The sequence below is a fragment of the Balaenoptera physalus genome (genome assembly GCF_965194825.1).
Source record: "Balaenoptera physalus genome assembly, chromosome: 8".
Taxonomy (NCBI): Eukaryota; Metazoa; Chordata; class Mammalia; order Artiodactyla; family Balaenopteridae; genus Balaenoptera; species Balaenoptera physalus.
Window position 1 is genome coordinate 23483751 of NC_138887.1, and position 20932 is coordinate 23504682.

The following is a 20932-nucleotide window of genomic DNA, read 5'->3' on the forward strand; positions in this document are numbered from 1 at the left end:
TAACTTTTTGTACCATATAACACATTCCTGGACTACACAGCTACCATTTTTAAGTGAATGCTAAACATTCCTTTAATTCCCTGCCATAACTTTCTGAAATTCTTCTCTTACTCTTACATGTGGGATATCTTACTAATGATTATTCTTCCTTTACATTCAATACATCGTCACTCTGTGGCAAACTCTATTCACCATTGTACAATATTTAGATTACTCTATCATGACATTCAGGAGACATCAATCGGTTAACGCCATGGCAATTTTGCTCATAAAAAGAAGTTAAGGAGTGTTATTAGCTGTGGCAGATACAGTGGTAGCCCCAAATATTTTGTCCACTCCCCTGCATCTCTCAGACCCCTACAATTAGGAGCAGTTATGCAATAAATTCTGGCTGATTGTCCATGGATGGAAGCGCCACAAAATACTTCCTCAGGAGCACTGCAGAGCATGCTTATCAGCTTATCAACTGCTGCTGCACCTGACCACGTGCAGATGAGATGGGAGGCTCCCATCAGCTTGACTTCCTGGGTGACCGTGTGGAGCACAGCCCCGCCAGCTCTCAAGTGTGAGGCATGTGTTATGAGAAAGAAATCAACTGTTGTTGCATCAAGCAATGGAGATGTTGTTAAGTTATATTATCATGAAAAGAAAACCAGTTTTGAATAATGAAAGATCCCCCAAAAGCTGGAAATTTTTAGGGTTCTCTTCGAAGCCACCAACAGCCTATATACTACCTGTTTGATAATATGGAAACCTTGAAGATCCTTGTATTTGAGAATTAAGATATCCTGTAGTAATGTTAACTAAATGGTATCCCTTACAACACTAATTCTGGGATATAATAATACATACTATATGGGAAAATTTGGTCCTCTGGGGAAATATTTGGGAAATATGGCAAACTAAATAGCCCTCTTGGAGAGTCACTAAACATATAAGCATGATATATGTTCCAAGACACCAATATTCCTTTAATCCAATTTTCTAAACGTAAGAATGGAACACGGTTTTTTCCATTAAATATTTGGGGTAGTAACTTACAGAATTCCAATGTGGGAAAGCCAACATAAAGAAATGTTTAGTACTTCTTTTCAATAGGGCTGCCATGTGATAGAGGGATTATGCATATTTTATATAGTTCAAGAGATCCAGATAAATGGGTACAATATAGGGAAGATAAAGAAGATATATGTTAGCTCAAAAAAGAAGCCTCTTTACTCCTAAGAAAGTGCTTGGATGGAAATAAATGGGGACAACCCTCAACTTCAGCTGGCAGCAGTCAAGCTCCAAATGCAAATACATTATTTGTGTGGGTCCCTAAACTACCCGAACCTTAACTTCTCAGTCATGACAAAAATTTCCTGTTACATATAAAATTTTGAAGCAGATAAACAAAGGGAAGTACAAGATGCACACATACACATAAACATACGTGTGCCTGCACACACGTGCATATGTGAGTGCATGTGTATATATATATATATGTGTATATACATATATACAGTGCATATAGATAAGAACATAAAAATGATTTTTTTCCCCTCTCCTTAGAGGGTTGAGTCAGCTTTGCAAACAAGTCAAGTAAAAATTAGGTCTGCCAAGATTATTAGGAGGCCTTTGACATTTACATATTGATCTAGCCCTGCTCACATGAGAACTATCCACGTATACAGAGGTGCTCTCAATTTAACCTGTCTTCTACACACAGTTCCTACCACGGCTTCTATGAAACATATGTGTAAGTTTATTTTATATCTTTGATGCAGTAGGTTTACTTTCATCCTGTGCTTTCGTTAATTAGACAACATGGCTTAAGTCTAAACTTTAATGACCTTGATATTCTGCATTTTATCTTTAATGATGTCCTCGAAATTTTCTTTTAAAAGTGATATAAAAACCTCAGTTTTAATCTCTCAAACTTTCACTGGCATTGCTATTATGTCCTGTGCGTTTAATATTCTCTTTGTAAACTATGTATGTGTATATTTATATTTATTTTTATTCCTGCATGTGAAGCCCCTCCTCATCATATAAAGCAGATAGAACCTGCCATTGGTTTAATACTTCTGTAAATGAACAAGGCAGTGATTGAAAAAATAGATGTTTGTTTATGTATATATATACACAAACACAGCATGTGTGTTATGCATGTGCACAAATACGTGTGTGTAAATCTCCATGATTAGTTATCCCAAGGATTAAAGTGATAAGATGAATTTTACCTTATTGTTTTGCACTGGTAACTAATGTTTTGAGGTACTTTACAGTGTATGTGTTACAGGTCTTTAGAAAGAGTTTTGTTTTATTTAATCTCAAAATAATTCTATTATTTGCCACATACAGAATATGTTCATTGTCATTCCTTGTTTGTTGAATTTAGATATAATTTTCTAACATAAGGTTATTTAAAATTGTTATTCAGTTTATACAAATGTCTTAAAAAGAATATGTAAAGTTAGGAATTGATCAAGAACTCATTTATGTATATTTTTTTCTTTTGGGAAAGAGTATAGGCTCTTCAGTCAGTCTATCAGGGTTTTAATCCTTGTTTTGGCACACGTTAGCTGTGTGACCTCAACTAGTTGTCTAAAGAACATAGTAAGGTGGTGTGGTGGGTCAACGAGATAACCTATGTGAAACACTTATTTCAACAACTGGCAGACAGAAAGCCCCCAATACATGTTAATTCTGTTACCTTATCATCATCATAATTTATAGGTTCTGATTGCCCATACAATCTAGAATTGCAAAGCATATGATACTAAAATTCTTTTCATTTGCTAGACTGCAAAAATAAAATGAATCAAACATTTTTATCTACTATATAAAACCTGCATACATCTTTACATTTTAAATTTAAATCTACCATATGATTTGATCTTCAGCTTGAGGCTGTAGGTAGGCTCTGTAGTTATTCTCTTTGACAAGAAAGGAAATCAGGAATATGATGACTGTGTGCTGCCCAGTTCACAAAACCTATTATTATTAAAAGAGCTGTGGTCAGGACTTGGGCTGTGTGATTCCTCTTCTAGAACTCTTATTATGCATCCATTGTCTGCTTCTCAAATATGTTGTAATATTTACAATTACTCAACGTACTTTACTCTTCCTCTTTTACTTCACAAGTGATAAAGTCCATGAATCAGCTTATTTAGAAATACTGTTCTAAAGGAGTTTTTGAAACCATACAAATGCTAGAAGAAAGTTTGTCTGTTATTTTTTATATTCTTGGAGAAAGCCTTTCAAAGCATGACACAATACTTAAAAGTGAAAGTTAATGGCATAAAAATTGAAATTTTCAGTAATTTAAAAATACAATAAAAATAAAGCTTAATATAGTCAAAAAAATTTTCAAGTGTCAAATGTAAGAAGAGCGGCTATTTCATTATTAGTTAATAAGGAAAGGACAAACAAACCCACAAGAAAAAAAAAAAGATGAGCAAGTATATTCTCAGAAATATTTTAAAATATACATGCCAATATACTTAATAGGTTAAAACTTCAGTCAATTAAATATTTACCAATAAAATAAGCACTTGTTAAAAACTTAAATTTCAGTATAAACCAGTGTGTGTGATGTATGGAAATAGGCATTTTCACACATTGCTGTGTACACGTAGGAACAGAAATTAGGTAAAACTCTTCCTACCAAAAAAATAAGTATGTATTTTTGATCCAGAAATTTCACTTTTGCTGTTTACTAGTGCCCAAGCACATAAACAAAACTATACAGACACGAATTTTTAGCATCATTTTTGTAAGATCAGAGAACTAGAAAAATCAAAAGTTCCATTAAACATGGTCATTTGAAAGAGAATACTACATTTATTATGGACTATTTTTCAATAATGGAAAAAGAGAGAGTTAACACTATGCATGACATGAGAATATCTCCAAGGCACCTGATATTAAAAGAGGCAAGTTGCAGAAAGTATGATTCAGTGTATGTACTAGTCCATATACATATGTATATAAGTTTAAAATTCTTAAGATTAATGGAGGGTATGAGGACACACCTGACATCGGTCACTTCTGAGGAATAGAACTGATGGTTGAAAGAGACATCTCATTTTATACCCCTCTATAATTTTCAATATTTTTTACTTGTCCATATTACTTTAATGAATTTCCTAAAATAAAAATTTGCCAATGATCACGTAACAATTATTTATTCAACAAATACTATATGTCTGGGTCTGTGCTAAGTCCTTCATATTACCACTCTCGATCTTTACAACAATGCTGAGAGGGAGCTATTTCCACTATGACTAAGAGAGGTAAGGTAGTTAGCAACAAGTCACACACTGTAGGAAGGGAAGAATTCCAAATTCCACTTAGGTCCATTCACTTCCATAGCAGATGCCCTTCACCTCAAAGCACTGCCTATTTGTGTTACAAACTAGCAATATAATAACCTTTAATTTCTGGTCATTCTCGCTCCTTTCAAAATATTATTGTGGTTGTGATAATCATGTGTGTGTCCATTCATTCAACTGATTACCAGCTATGAGCCTGCTCTGTGCTCTGGGGATTCAGCAGTGCACTAAACAGATAAAACTGTCTCCCCTCCCACGAAGCCAACATTCTAGTAGATGCAGAGACAGGACAAAAAAATAGGTCAAATGTATGTCTGATGAAGATATGTAATCTCCAGGAAACAGAGCAGAGAAGGGAGAAAAGGGGCAGGGGCCCGATGGGAAGGGAAGCATTTTGTTGCCTCATAATCAGGTCACTGTCAAGTGTTGCACACGACTTGCCTTAGTTAGTTCTTATTGTTATGCCCTGATTTAGTTTTCTCCATTTTTTGATTAAGAAAATAAGAATAAATTGTTAGTTAACTCCTAATCCCCAGTCAATATAGCTCGCGCCTGGTAACATCTGATTCCAAACCCTAAGTGGTCTTTCAGGGAAAAAGAGTTCCCAAAGCACTGTGTCTAAGGTGCCTTTAGCATGTGGACAATTTTAGCTTTCATTCTACTAAATTTGTCTAGAGCTCTAGTGGATTTACATAAGGCAAGGTATACCCTCATAAAAAATATCCCTTCAAAATATTGCACATGCATAATCTTTTAAAAATGGAAACCCCAACATACATTAGAAATGGATACAGTAATTTTCTGCCTTATTGCTCAAGCAGAATATTTTGCTCGAAATATAAAAATATGGTTGCAGATTTTACATAGCTCTACGTTTTCAGAGTCTTGTGTGCTAAGCAACTCAGGAACTGTTGTTTATGGGACTGAACACTTAACAGCTGTCTCTGAGAATGTAAATTTGATTCTCTGGTTTGCTCATGGGAGGGTGTGACATTTTCCCCTCCAGAAACAGAGGATTTGGATGGCATTAAGCTACTGATTAAATAGTGATCCAAGTAAGTCCAGTGTCAACTTAGGCATCTATTTTACATGTATTTTTTTCTGAAATATCTATCTCTAATAGGGTTCATATTTTCATTGTAATTTAACTATCCTTTCAATATATTTAAGATATGCTGTTTAAAATAGCATCTGAACTTCTGTGTTGGTAGGCTATTTCTGAATTGTCACAGAGGAGGGTGTGTGTATGTGTGTGTATTTGTGAGAATTAAGACTGAGAAAGAAATGTATCAAAGCAGTTTAACTACAAGAAAATACATATTCTTAATTAAAATATTTATTAAATTAGCCTTTATACTACCTTTTTATTAATACAACAAAGAAAAAGGTCACAGTTATAAGGGAATCATCTCCTTAAATTACCTGAAATCCCTGTTATTCTTTTTAAATGAAAAGCATAAATCATAATGAGATTACACAGGCCATTTCTACTTTTTCATAATTAAGTGATCTGACATTTGAAAAAACCCCAATATACCTAAAGAATTTTATAACTTATTAATTTTTAAATAAGTGTGTCAGTCAAAAAACCCTAGAGAAAGAAAGCAATGCTTGAGGAAAAAGAGTGCTTTGGATTCCTTTCCAGGTGTATCGCACAGCTAGCAAATGAGAGGATGCAACACACGCCCAGAAGGGACAGCACAAGCGATCCAGTGAGGGCTGGTTTAAATACAGTCTGATGAACTAAATGTATTTCTGCCTGTTACTGTTAGGTTGTTGTCTTTCAAGTTTGACTTAGAGGCATTTATTCAGCTAGTCTGTCTGATAGATGACAGTTTAACCTTCTGAAGATTTTGATTTTTGCCTGTATGTTTCTGAGAATTTCTTTGTAAAAATGTATTTTTAATATTGAGGGTCTTTTGTTCTCCCAAAGTGCAAGGCCTTTTATTTGGTTAGGTTTTAAAATAATGACTTTCTTTTAAACTAACTTATGAATATGCTTTTTTATATTAAAGGGTCATCATAAATAGTAGAATTGTTTAAATGTTATGTAACAGTTGTCTTTTTATCTGAAGAGATCTAAGAGAAATTTAATTTTTTTGGTTTTCATAGAAGGATTTTGCTGTGCTCATGAAACTTCTGTACAACTAACAGAAAATGATAGTGAAGAACTCCCAGTTAGAAAAATAGGCTATTTCCTTTTTAAAGTCTGTTTGTCACCCTTGTTGACTGACAGTCTCCAGTCATTTTCGCAATTATTAGCCTCAACACCCTTTAGATTAATGCTGTATAGAAAAGTACGTTTTATTTAAATGTCATGAAATGAGTTTTTCAAGCTAAATCATGCAGGAAAGTAAGACTGATAATTTTCTTTAATTATTCACTTTAATTCCCCAGACCCAGTTTATCACCCGGAATAATGATTGTGTAGTAAAACAGAGTATATTAGAGGCTGCTCAGCAAGTTAGTTCCTTTTGTCTCTCTGGCATCTGATATACTTGGATAGAAAATAGCCAAAAAAAAAAAAAAAAAAAAAAGTGCTGCAGAGGATCTCAGATATAGGTAATGGGTCCTTACCAGAACATAAAAATAGACCCATAGGAGTCATATCAGTGGTGGGATGTGTGTGGGTTTTTTTTTTTTTAATTCCTCTTGTACCAAACCACTCACTGGGATCTGATGTCATCATTTATTTTTCTTAAAGCATATTTAAACTCTCACACTTTATGTAATAAGGATTTCAGTGTAGGGTTTTCTGCAGAATACCATTTGGTCCTACAAAAATTGATTGTTCAAATGTTGGAGCATTTGACTGAAAAATCCTTCTTAACCTTTTTAAAGGTGAATGATAATGATTTTTTTTAAATAAAAAGATTTCTATTTCCCAAATTAATAGGATATGACACTACTATATAAACACTCTTAAGAAGTTATAGAACAACAACAGCAGCAGGAATTGTTTTCTTGAAGTTATTAGGCTTTTTTCAAAAATTAGGTTTGTGTTGTTTTCCAAGTTAGTAATCTTCTTACCTTTTATGTTTAAAAAAATATTAAAACCTTGTCCACTAATCTATGGCACTTTGGTTCTTGATGTTTAAAATCTTATGTTTATCTGTACATATTTATTAATATTTAAAATGAGGTACTATCCACTTTGATTACTGCAGAAATTTCATTGTCTACTTAGGCTATTTATACATAATTTTTAATTTAAGTTATGAATAAAAGTCAACATTAATAAAAATTAGTATAGTGGAATTAGTTCTTATAAATGATTTGACACTCTTATGCCAACATGCTTTCTAATATGCAATTATTAACTAATTATTTTAGAGAGTTATTAGTTTAACTTTCTATCTGAATTTCACAACTTTTGGTGAACCTGACTTTGTCTACATGGCTAAATGCAATGTGTTCTTTGGATATGTTCTTTTTAAGTGAACAAAGATACTGTAATTGCTACTGGGAATGGTAAATTATATTAATTCCAAATAAGGATTCTAGACTTAATAATTTTGTATAAATTATATAAAATTTGGTAGCAGAATAAAAACAACTCAGAATTAATGATTTTGGCTATTTAGGAAGCTTATTACAAATATCAGTGAATTATTTTCCCGAATGATGATACCAAGTTTAGATAACAAAAATCATTCTGAAGAAATTTAAAGTTTTAATTTAATTAGTAAGTGAATTCATACATAACTGTAAATGGCATAAAATCTCTATATCTCAGTTTCTGGAATTATCAAGTTACATATTAAAAGATGTTTTCTAAAATCTTTTGCATGCACTTTTCAGTCCTTTCTTTACTATGTAGTTTTAAATTAGTAAAAGAAACATTGGTTTTAATATTGGTTCAAAAAATAATCCAAAAAATTTACAACAATTGTTATGTAGATAGTCCAGTGGTCGACTGGATTTTATGAGAGAAAAAATACATAGAAAAATTTTTTTCATTTATCAGAATCATTAAGAGGCTGGAAAAATAAATCCAATACATAATCATCAGATAGCAGGTTAACCTGGGAAGAATCTCAAAATTACAATTGGAGAGGTATTTGGACAGAGTGTACTGAAAATTTTGGAATTTACCTTGAAAGTTATAGTTGTTACCCGCATTTTTTATGAAAATATTTGGCGAAGTTTACTCAAACATATTTGAATCTTGTGGATTTTTTGGTCTTGAAGGAACTGATTCTGTAACTATTATCTGATTTAATCACAAGGTGTTTTAGTTCAAGTGGGTGTTTTAGGCCCAAGTCATACCTGAAAATTTCAAGGAGCATTGTTCTAAGCCAGAAGCTGCCTTTTTATTTGCATGATTGTCTTAGTTCCTGTATACATAAAGAACAAATCATTTCATCAGATTTTATGGTAATCTAAGTGTTTTGCAAATAATCATTCCTACTCGTGTAAACTATATATATTTATTAGATTTTTACAAAATAATACTTGGCCAATATGTGATAATATTTTACTGTTATGATTGTTCAAAATAACACATCATAATAACATTTGAAATAAAAATAACATGTGCTGTGATAGGAATCTGTATTCATTATCTCATTTAATTTGATCTGACATTTGCAATCTTATATGATGTATTCTATCTCCAGTTAGAGAAAATTGAGCCACAGAGAAATTATAATATTAAGACCCAGAATTGACCTAAATTACTTAACTTCATAGCCCAGAATCATAACTCTTGAAAATTGTATAGTATCTTATTATTTACAGTAAAACTTGAGATAGAAAAATAACAGAGAATAGCATTTCTGTCTTGGATTCATCAAGAATGGCTCTAGATAATCCTATTTGAACCAACATGACTCTAAGAGAATCATTTCAAACTTATAGTAATCCCTGTAAATCAAGTACTGCAAAAAGTACTCTAAAAGGCTTATTTCTAGAAGAATCCTTAGTATAATATAACAATATAACAATAAATATAGTATTTATTGTTTTAATTTTTTAAGACTGTGACCAAAACAAGCTGTAAGTTGTAATATTTGAGAGGCATAATTTAGTGAAGTGTATTATTTTATATTATAGATGTCTATAAATGCTTTTCTATTATATATTTTTAGCTCCACATATTCTGATAGGATGGAAATGCAAAAGTAAATTAGAAGGATCATGGTAACTTCAATAAGAAAAGGTGTTGGAGATCTCCTAATCTAATTATTTAAATATTTTCTACAGAGCCCTTGGGTTCTGTGGGGATGACTCAGAGCCCAAATGAGATGTGACTGGAAAGGGCAAGGGCCATAGTTCTTGCTAACTTTGACCAGAATAGCTGTTCTTTTAACTATCTTTATGTATTGGGATTGCACGTAAAATGAGTACTAGTCTAATGACCTTCTGTTTCCACATAATGAAACACCACCAGATTTAAATGATTGATTTAACTAGCTTGAATGTGAATCTGCATATTACTCATGTCTAGGGAATCATGCCTTTGTAAACACACCTAGATATCGTGTAAAGTAAGAGTGTGAAAAGGAACTTAATTTTAAAAGTTAATTTTCATCATTCATATTCTACCTGTTGTTGCATTAATCATAACCAAAACGCTAAACCTGGGTTTTGTGGGCAGATACTGTATTTATTAGGTAAGGAAGACTGTGTATCAAAAAAATCACAATCTGTGTCTAGTGGAAAACAGAGGTGTGTGATCTGGCTTCCTATTCCAAGGAAAAGTGGAAGGAAGGCTTATAGATAGAATAGGAAATTTGAGATACTCACTCATGAGTACGAAAATGTCATACAGGTCCTGGTATTCATTTATGGTACAAGTATGTACTCTTGTAATCTGAAACTGTTTTAAAGTTTTGTAGTTCACATCCCAGGAAATTTTACCTCTGGCCAAGCCTTTCCTTGGGGGGGTTTCCCAGGGAACAGAGCTCTATCCACACATCTGAATAATTACAGATTCTCTGGGAACGTTCTCTGATTTTCTGACCTATTTACTGGACATGCTTCTTATAGCTCAGTCTCAGTTCCTACCACGAGGTTTCCAACATAGTGGAAAGGCATAACGCTCATAAGTTCATCCTAGAAACACTCCGTAGATATGACAGCAAAAAAAGAAACAGAAAAATTCTATTTCCTCTTTCAAAGATAGCCCACGTGTAGATATACTCATGACTTCTACAAATGAGAACAATCTATGAGCTGACACAGCTAATCTCCCTATAGACCCAAGAAAGGTATGCAATTAGTGGTATCTTAAAACATGCTTTCTTATTTTCTCTTCTTGACCTAAGTCCCAATAATTAGTTTTCTTTCCTGTACCTGTGATTATTCTTTGTTTTCTAAATTTAAGTACTTTAAGCAAGCAGTAAATTACTACAGATATCAATGTCTTATCTATTTCTTATGATGAAGAAATAACAATAAAGAATAAAATTTAATCTAATTAGTAGGTAAAATAGATTTTAATATGTTAGAAGCTACACTATTAAGAAAACCAAGCATGCAAGGCAAAAATTTTATATGCTCTAAATAGCTGCATTTGAGAGAAGAGTGGGGACAAACAACGTTGGTTTCCAAAGATAAACGTAAGTGGAAAAGCTGTTAGGTAAAACATGCTGAGTAACCTGAACTTTTCTCTTATGTACTCAGTGCATGTCTTACATAATGTGTTTGTCCCTCTCTTGCTTCAGGTGAATAAAACTACAGTTGACCTATGAACAAAACAGGTTTGAACTTTGTGAGTCCACTTTTACACAGAATTTTTTCAATAAGTACTACAGTACTACCCGATCCACAATGTGTAGTTGGTTGGATCCACGGATGCAGAATCACAGATAAGGAGAGCTTACTGTATAGTTAGTTATATATGGTTCTTCCACTGTGCACAGTGTCCATGCCTGTAACCCCTCTGTGCTGTTCAAGGGTCAAATGTGTTTGGAATTTTGTAGTATGAAGCATAAGGTTAAAGCACGATTATAATAGCAATACTTAATCATGCTGACAAGACACTGAAGCATAATTAATGGACTCACGGTCCCCCCTTATCCACAGGTGTGGGGGGATACCTTCTAAGACCCTCAGCGTGTGCCTGAAACCATGGAAAGCAGGATAGCACCGAACCCTAAGTAGTCCTCCCTTATACATGATTTTGCTTTCTACATGTTCAGTTACCCTCAGTTGACCTTGTTTGACCGTGGGTAAGTGAAACTATAGAAAGCAAAGCTGCTGATAAAGCAGGACTACACTCACGTGAAATATCTTGCCTGTTCTTAGAGGAAAACGTGGAAATTTACATCAAGGTAACGAAAGTGAGTCAGGCAGTTCAAAATTTGAAAAAGTAGATAAAGTCAATCTTTTTCTGTTGAAAATATCTGTACACATATGCAGGAATGTTAGAGTAACTCTTGTATCTTTGCTTATGCATCATCCAGACAGTGTTAGACTAGGAATTGTCTAACCATGCAATTCAACACAATAAATTATTGACACTTCTGTTTTCTGATGAGCTTGACTCAGCAGCAGTGGGCTGTGTACAATATCTCACTTCAGTTTTAAGTTCAAAGCAGACAGAGCCTAGGCAGTACCCAGGTCTGCCCATGACTTGACACATTTGGACTCAGGGTCCTTGCAAGTCATAATAATGAGTTTTAAGGCTTAGAGAGTGAAGCACTGAAGAATATGTTGCCCCCTGGGTTTTCTAATGTACTTTCTTGGGACTCTTTGCCCTTTGGGACCCTTCCCTGTAGTCCATGGGGCTGCTTGAATAAAGGAGAATGATTCTGGGAAAGGTCAGGTAAATTCTCAACTTAGTGATGGTCCAGAATCTGAAAAGTAGCAGATATACACACATATATCCATTTTAGAAACAGTAATTTTGTAAATTTTAGAACAATTTGGTACAGTCTCCTAAGACTGAACTAGGAAGAAATAGAAAATATGAACAGACCAAGCACTGAATTTGAAACTGTAATTTAAAAACTCTCAACAAACAAAAGTCCAGGACCTGATGGCTTCACAGGCAAATTCTATCAGACATTTAGAGAAGAGCTAACATCTATCCTTCTGAAACTATTCCAAAAAATTGCAGGGTAAGGAAAACTCCCAAACTCATTCTATGAGGCCACCATAACCCTGATACCAAAACCATACAAAGATACTACAAAAAAAGAAAATTACAGGCCAATATCACTGATGAACGTAGACACAAAAATCCTCAACAAAATACTACCAATTCGAATCCAACAATACATTAAACGAATTATACACCATGATCAAGTGGGATTTACCCTAGGGATGCAAGGATTTTTCAATATACACAAATCAATCTGTGTGATACACCACATTAACAAATTTAAGAATAAACCATATGATCATCTCAATAGATGCAGAAAAAGCTTTCAACAAAATTCAGCACCGATTTATAATAAAAACTCTCCAGAAAGTGGGCATAGAGGGAACCTACCTCAACATAATAAAGGCCATATACGACAAAACCCACAGTGAACGTTATACTCAATGGTGAAACGCTGAAAGCATTTCCTCTACAATCAGGAACAAGACAAGGATGTCGACTCTTGCCACTTTTATTCAACATAGTTTTGGAAGTCCTAGCTACGGCAATCAGAAAAGAAAAAGAAATAAAAGGAATCCAAATTGGAAAAGAAGTTAAACTGTCACTGTTTGCAGGTGACATGATACTATACATAGAAAATCCTAAAGATGCTACCAGAAAACTACTAAGCTCATCAATGAATTTGGTAAAGTTGCAGGTTACAAAATTAATACACAGAAATCTGTTGCATTTCTATACATTAACAATGAAAGATCAGAAAGAGAAATTCAAGAAATAATCCCACCTACCATCGCATCAAAAAAAATAAAATAGCTATGAATAAACCTACCTAAGGAGACAAAAGACCTGTACTCAGAAAACTATAAGGTGCTGATGAAAGAAATCAAAGAAGACACAAACAGATGGAAAGATATACCATGTTCCTGGATTGGATGAATCAATATTGTCAAAATGACTATACTACCCACGTCAATCTACAGATTCAGTGCAATCCCTATCAAATTATCAATGCCATTTTTCACAGAACCAGAACAAAAGAAATCTTAAAATTTGTATGGAGACACAAAAGACCCTGAATAGCCATGGCAATCTTGAGAAAGAAAAAAGGAGCTGGAGGAATCAGGCTCCCTGACTTCAGACTATACTACAAAGGTATAGTTATCAAAACAGTATGGTACTGGCACAAAAATAGAAATATAGATCAATGGAACAGTATTGAAAGTCCAGAGATAAACCCACACACCTATGGTCAATTAATCTACAACAAAGGAGGCAAGACTGTACAATGGAGAAAAGACAGTCTCTTCAATAAATGGTGCTGGAAAACTGGACAGCTACATGTAAAAAAAAAAATTAGATCATTCTTTAACACCATATAAAAAAAATAAGTTCAAAATGGATTAAAGACCTAAATGTGAGACTGAACACTATAAAATTCCTAGAGGAAAATATAGGCAGAACACTCTCTGACATAAATTGCAGAAATATCTTTTTCAATCTGTCTCCCACAGTAATGGAAATAAAAACAAAAATAAACAAATGGTACCTAGTTAAACTCAAAAGCTTTTGCACAGCAAAGGAAAACATAAACAAAATGAATAGAACAATTTTTATTCCACCTGTCAGAATTGCAAAGGGCATTAATATTGAATAATTTTTAGTGGTGCTTATACAGAAAATAAAATATCTTTCAGAAAGAGATGACTTTATCTTTGAGTTGTATTTTTTTTGTTGTTATGTAAACAAAACTGGAATTTGACCCTGGGGATTTTCTGTCTCAACTTTTTAATGACTTGAAACCATAGGTTTCTACAGAGATTCTCCTTTAGCTTCCTAAAGATAGGACAGGATAGTGTTAGCCGGGAGGTGGGAGATCAAGTTAGGAATTGGGGTCAGGGTTCCCACCACTGCTGTAATTATAGTCACTCTGCCTGGTCTTCCATGTAAGAAACTGAGTGAAAAACTGGTTCAGCTGCTTAAAATAAAAACTGCTTAAATTAAAAAATGCAGACCTCATCTTAGCATCTTATTTTACACATGAGGAAATTGAGGAAGAGAGTGATTAAGGGGCTTGCCCATGGTCACCTGGCAAGGGAGTGGTGAGACTTTGGTTTAATCTCCAGTCTACCAGACTCAATTACACCAGGTTGGATCCCTGTATTCTGATAACCTGCAGGTGAGAACTGGGGAATGGTCTATGACAGCGGTCCCCAACCTTTTGGCACCAGGGACCAGTTTTGTGGAAGACAATTTTTCCACGGGTCGGGGAGGGGGGATGGTTTTGGGATGATTCAAGTGCATTACACTTATTGTGCACTTTATTTCTATTATTATTACATTGTAATATATAATGAAATAATTATACAACTAAGCATAATGCAAAATCAGTGGGAGCCCTGAGCTTGTTTTCACTTGCCACTCACTGATAGGGTTTTGATATGAGTCTGCAAGCAATTGATTTATTATGGTCTCTCTGCAGTCAAACCTCTCCGCCAATGATAATCTGTATTTGCAGCCACTCCCCAGCGCTAGCATCACCACCTCAGCTCCACCTCAGATCATCAGGCATTAGATTCTCATAAGGAGCGTGCAATCTAGATCCCTCACATGTGCAGTTCATGAACAGTAGGGTTCATGCTCCTATGAGAATCTAATGCCGCCACTGATCTGACAGGAGGTGGAGCTCAGGCGGTAATGCGAGCGATGGGGAGCGGCTGTAAATACAGATGAAGCTTTGCTTGCTTGCCCGCCGCTCACCTCCTGCTGTGAAGCCCAGTTCCTAACAGGCCATGGACCAGTACTGGTCCGTGGCCTGGGGGCTGGAGACCCCTGGTCTATGAAATGGGCAGTTGGTAAAATATTACTTAATCAGCTCGCCTGAATATGATCACTTGTATATACTACAGAACACCTGGATGATAGTCTCCACTTAGCAATTACAATGATCATTTAAAAGATGATGTTTCACAACAATTTTAAGGGGCTGTGCAATAATCCTTTGCAAAGGAGATTCTACTTGAGACTATCTAGTCATTACTATCAGGTTTAAATAACTTGTTCCATTGCATTATGACAACCCTGGTCAAGGCCATAAGAGGTAGCGTGTTATTTTTCACCCTCTATCCCCAATCAATTAATAAAAATCCCACCCTACGTGCTCAGGTACACATAAAATTCCATAGGAAAAGTAAATCACTTGTTTAGGCTTGTGATTTCTCCAATGTAAACATTCTGTTTACATTGGAAAAATCATGAGACACTAATGACTATACAAGTTTCTTAGCCACCAAGACCTCAGTGTGAATCAGTTTGTTCATCATGATTTACAGTGGAAGTATCTTAGGTATCAGGCATAGGTAAAGGGAAATCCTAAAGGATGAAAAATAAATAAATTGCCATGAAAGGAGGAACCAAGATGGTGGAGTAGAAGGACGTGCTCTCACTCCCTCTTGTGAGAACACCAGAATCACAATTAGCTCCTGGACAATCATCGATAGGAAGACACTGGAACTCACCAAAAAAGATACCCCACATCCAAAGACAAAGAAGAAGCCACAATGAGACGGTAGGAGGGGTGCAATCACAGTAAAATCAAAGCCCGCAACCACTGGGTGGGTGACTCACAGACTGGAGAACACTTATACCACAGAAGTCCGCCCACTGGAGTGAAAGTTCTGAGCCCCATGTCAGGCTTCCCAACCTGGGGGTCCGGAAACGGGAGGAGGAATTCCTAGAGAATCAGACTTTGAAGCATAGTGGGAATTGATTGCAGGACTTTGACAGGACTGGGGGAAACAGAGACTCCACTCTTGGAGGGCACACAGAAAGTAGTGTGCGCATCAGGACCCAGGGGAAGGAGCAGTGACCGCATAGGAGACTGAACCAGACCTACCTGCTAGTGTTAGCGGGTCTCCTGCGAGGCGGGGGGTGGCTGTGGCTTACCGTGGGGACAAGGACACTGGCAGCAGAAGTTCTGAGAAATAATCCTTGGCGTGAGCCTTCCCAGAGTCCACCATTAGCCCCAGCAAAGAGCCCAGGTAGGCTCCAGTGTTGGGTTGCCTCAGGCCAAACAACCAACAGGGAGGGAACACAGCCCCACCCATCAACAGTCAAGTGGATTAAAGTTTAACTGAGCTCTGCCCACCAGAGCAACAGTCAGCTCTACCCACCACCAGTCGCTCCCATCAGGAAACTTGCACAAGCCTCTTAGATAGCCTCATCCACCAGAGGGCAGAGAGCAGAAGAAAGAAGAACTACAGTCCTGCAGCCTGTGGAACAAAAACCACATTCACAGAAAGATAGACAAGATGAAAAGGCAGAGGGCTAGGTACCAGATGAAGGAACAAGATAAAACCCCAGAAAAACAACTAAATGAAGTGGAGATAGGCAACCTTCCAGTAAAAGAATTCAGAATAATGATAGTGAAGATCATCCAGGACCTCGGAAAAAGAATGGAGGCAAAGATCGAGAAGATGCAAGAAATGTTTAACAAAGACCTAGAAAAATTAAAGAGCAAACAAACAGAGATGTACAATACAATAACTGAAATGAAAACTGCACTACAAGAAATCAACAGCAGAATAACTGAGGCAGAAGAACGGATAAGTGACCTGGAAGACAGAATGGTGGAATTCACTGCTGCGGAACAGAATAGAGAAAAAAGAATGAAAAGAAACGAAGACAGCCTAAGAAACCTCTGGGACAACATTAAATTCAACAACGTTCTCATTATCGGGGTCCCAGAAGGAGAAGACAGAGAGAAAGGACCAGAGAAAATATTTGAAGAGATTATAGTCAAAAACTTCCCTAACATGAGAAAGGAAATATCCACCCAAGTCCAGGAAGTGCAGAGAGTCCCATACAGGATAAACCAAAGGAGAAACACGCCGAGACACATAGTAATCAAATTGGCAAAAATTAAAGACAAAGACAAATTATTGAAAGCAGCAAGGGAAAAATGACAAATAACATACAAGGGAACTCCCATAAGGTTAACACCTGGTTTCTCAGCACAAACTCTACAAGCCAGAAGGGAGTGGCATGATATACTTAAAGTGATGAAAGGGAAGAACCTACAACCAAGATTACTCTAGCTGGCAAGGATTTCATTCAGATTCGATGGAGAATTCAAAAGCTTTCCAGACAAGCAAAAGCTAAAAGAATTCAGCACCACCAAACCAGCTATACAACAAATGATAAAGGAACTTCTCTAAGTGGGAAACACAAGAGAAGAAAAGGACGTACAAAAACAAACCCAAAACAATTAGGAAAATGGTCATAGGAACATACATATTGATAATTACCTTAAACGTGAACAGATTAAATGCTCCAACCAAAAGACACAGGCTTGATGAATGGATACAAAAACAAGCCCCAGGGCTTCCCTGGTGGCGCAGTGGTTGGGCATCTGCCTGCTAATGCAGGGGACACGGGTTCAAACCCTGTTCTGGGAAGATCCCACATACCACGGAGCTACTGGGCCCGTGGGCCACAACTGCTGAGCCTGAGCATTGGGAGCCTGTGCTCCGCAACGAGAGATGCCGCAATAGTGAGAGGCCCGCGCATTGCGATGAAGAGCGGCCCCCGCTTGCCACAACTAGAGAAAGCCCTCACACAGAAGCGAAGACCCAACACAGCCAAAAATAAATAAATTAATTAATTAATTTTTAAAAAAAGAAGAACCTCTGCTTTAAAAAAAACAAAACAAAACAAAGAAAACAAGTCCCATATATATTCTGTCTACAAGAGACCCACTTTAGACCTAGGGACACATACAGACTGAAAGTGAGGGGATGGAAAAAGATATTCCATGCAAATGGAAATCAAAAGAAAGCTGGAGTAGCTATACTCATATCAGATAAAATAGACTTTAAAATAAAGAATGTTACAAGAGACAAGGAAGGACACTACATAATGATCAAGGGATCAATCCAAGAAGAAGATATAACAATTATAAATATATATGCACCCAACATAGGAGCACCTCAATACATAAAGCAACTGCTAACAGCTATAAAAGAGGAAATCAACAGTAACACAATCATAGTGGGGGACTTTAACACCTCACTTACACCAATGGACAGATCATCCAAAATGAAAATAAATAAGGAAACAGAAGCTTTAAATGACACAATAGACCAGATAGATTTAATTGATATTTATAGGACAGTCCATCCAAAAACAGCAGATTACACTTCCTTCTCAAGTGCGCTTGGAACATTCTCGAGGATAGATCACATCTTGCGTCACAAATCAAGCCTCAGTAAATTTAAGAAAACTGAAATCATATCAAGCATCTTTTCTGACCACAATGCTATGAGATTAGAAATGAATTACAGGGGAAAAAACGTAAAAAACACAAACACATGGAGGCTAAACAATACGTCACTAAATAACCAAGAGATCACTGAAGAAATCAAAGAGGAAATAAAAAAATACTAGAGACAAATGACAATGAAAACACGACAATCAACAACCTATGGGATACAGCAAAAGCAGTTCTAAGAGGGAAGTTTATAGCAATACAAGCCTACCTCAAGAAACAAGAAAAATCTCAAATAAACAATGTAATGTTACACCTAAAGACACTAGAGAAAGAAGAACAAACAAAACCCAAAGTTAGCAGAAGGAAAGAAATCATAAAGATCAGCGCAGAAATAAATGAAATAGAAACAAAATAATAGCAAAGATCAATAAAACTAAAAGCTGGTTCTGTGAGAAGATAAACAAAATTGATACACAATTAGCCAGACTCATCAAGAAGAAGAGGGAGAGGACTCACATCAATAAAATTAGAAATGAAAAAGGAGAAGTTACAACAGACACTGCAAAAATACAAAGCATCCTAAGAGACTACTACAAGCAACTCTATGTCAATAAAATGGACAACCTGGAAGAAATGGACAAATTCTTAGAAAGGTATAACCTTCCAAGACTGAACCAGGAAGAAATAGAAAATATGAACAGACCAATCACAACTAATGAAATTGAAACTGTGATTAAAAATCTTCCAACAAACAAAAGTCCAGGACCAGGTGGCTTCACAGGTGAATTCTATCAAACATTTAGAGAAGAGCTAACACCTATCCATCTCAAACTCTTCCAAAAAATTGCAGAGGAAGGAACACTCCCAAACTCATTCTATGAGGCCACCATCACCCTGATACCAAAACCAGACAAAGACACTACAAAAAAAGAAAATTACAGACCAATATCACTGATGAATATAGATGCAAAAATCCTCAACAAAATACTAGCAAACAGAATCCAACAACACATTAAAAGGATCATACACCATGATTAAGTGGGGTTTATCCGAGGGATGCAAGGATTCTTCAATATACGCAAATCAATCAATGTGTTACACCATACTAACAAATTGAAGAATAAAAACCATATGATCATCTCAATAGATGCAGAAAAAGCTTTTGACAAAATTCAACACCCATTTATGATAAAAACTCTCCAGAAAGTGGGCATAGAGGGAACCTACCTCAACATAATAAAGGCCATATACGACAAACCCACAGAAAACATCATTCTCAATGGTGAAAAAATGAACACATTTCCTCTAAGATCAGGAACAAGACAAGGATGTCCACTCTCACCACTATTATTCAACATAGTCTTGGAAGTCCTAGCCTCGGCAATCAGAGAAGAAAAAGAAATAAAAGGAATACAAATTGGAAAAGAAGAAGTAAAACTGTCACTGTTTGCGGATGACATGATACTATACATAGAGATCCTAAACATGCCACCAGGTAACTACTGGAGCTAATCAATGAATTTCATAAATTTGCAGGATACAAAATCAATGCACAGAAATCTCTTGCATTCCTATACACTAATGATGAAAAATCTGAAAGAGAATTTAAAGAAACACTCCCATTTACCACTGCAACAAAAAGAATAAAATACCTAGGAATAAACCTACCTAGGGAGACAAAAGACCTGTATGCAGAAAACTATAAGACACTGATGAAAGAAATTAAATATGATACCAACAGATGGAGAGATATACCATGTTCTTGGATTGGAAGAATCAATATTGTGAAAATGACCATACTACCCAAAGCAATCTACAGATTCAATGCAATCCCTATCAAATTACCAATGGCATTTTTTACAGAACTAGAACAAATAATCTTAAAATTTGTATGGAGACACCAAAGACCACAAATAGCCAAAGCAGTATTGAGGGACAAAAACGGAGCTGCAGGAATCAGACTCCCTGACTTCAGACTATACTACAAAGCTACAGTAATCAAGACAACATGGTACTGGCACAAAAACAGAAATACAGATCAATGGAACAAGATAGAAAGCTCAGAGATAAACCCATGTACCTATGGTCAACTAATCTATGACAAAGGAAGCAAAGATATACAATGGAGAAAAGCCAGTCTCTTCAATAAGTGGTGCTGGGAAAACTGGACAGCTACATCTAAAAGAATGAAATTAGAACACTCCCTAACACGATACACAAAAATAAACTCAAAATGGATTAGAGACCTAAATGTAAGACTGGACACTATAAAACTCTTAGAGGAAAACATAGGAAGAATAC

General features: G+C 35.7%; 1 protein-coding gene across 1 annotated transcript in view; it reads left to right on the forward strand.

The window, feature by feature from the left end:
- The first annotated feature begins 483 nt into the window (after nt 1-483).
- The window catches only part of LOC309666233 (platelet glycoprotein 4-like), a 60418-nt gene continuing 39969 nt past the window's right edge, over nt 484-20932 (forward strand). Inside the window, exon 1 of the mRNA XM_082473599.1 lies at nt 484-1738. The gene's annotated coding sequence lies outside the window, so the exon portion shown is untranslated. The remainder of the gene's footprint in view (nt 1739-20932) is intronic.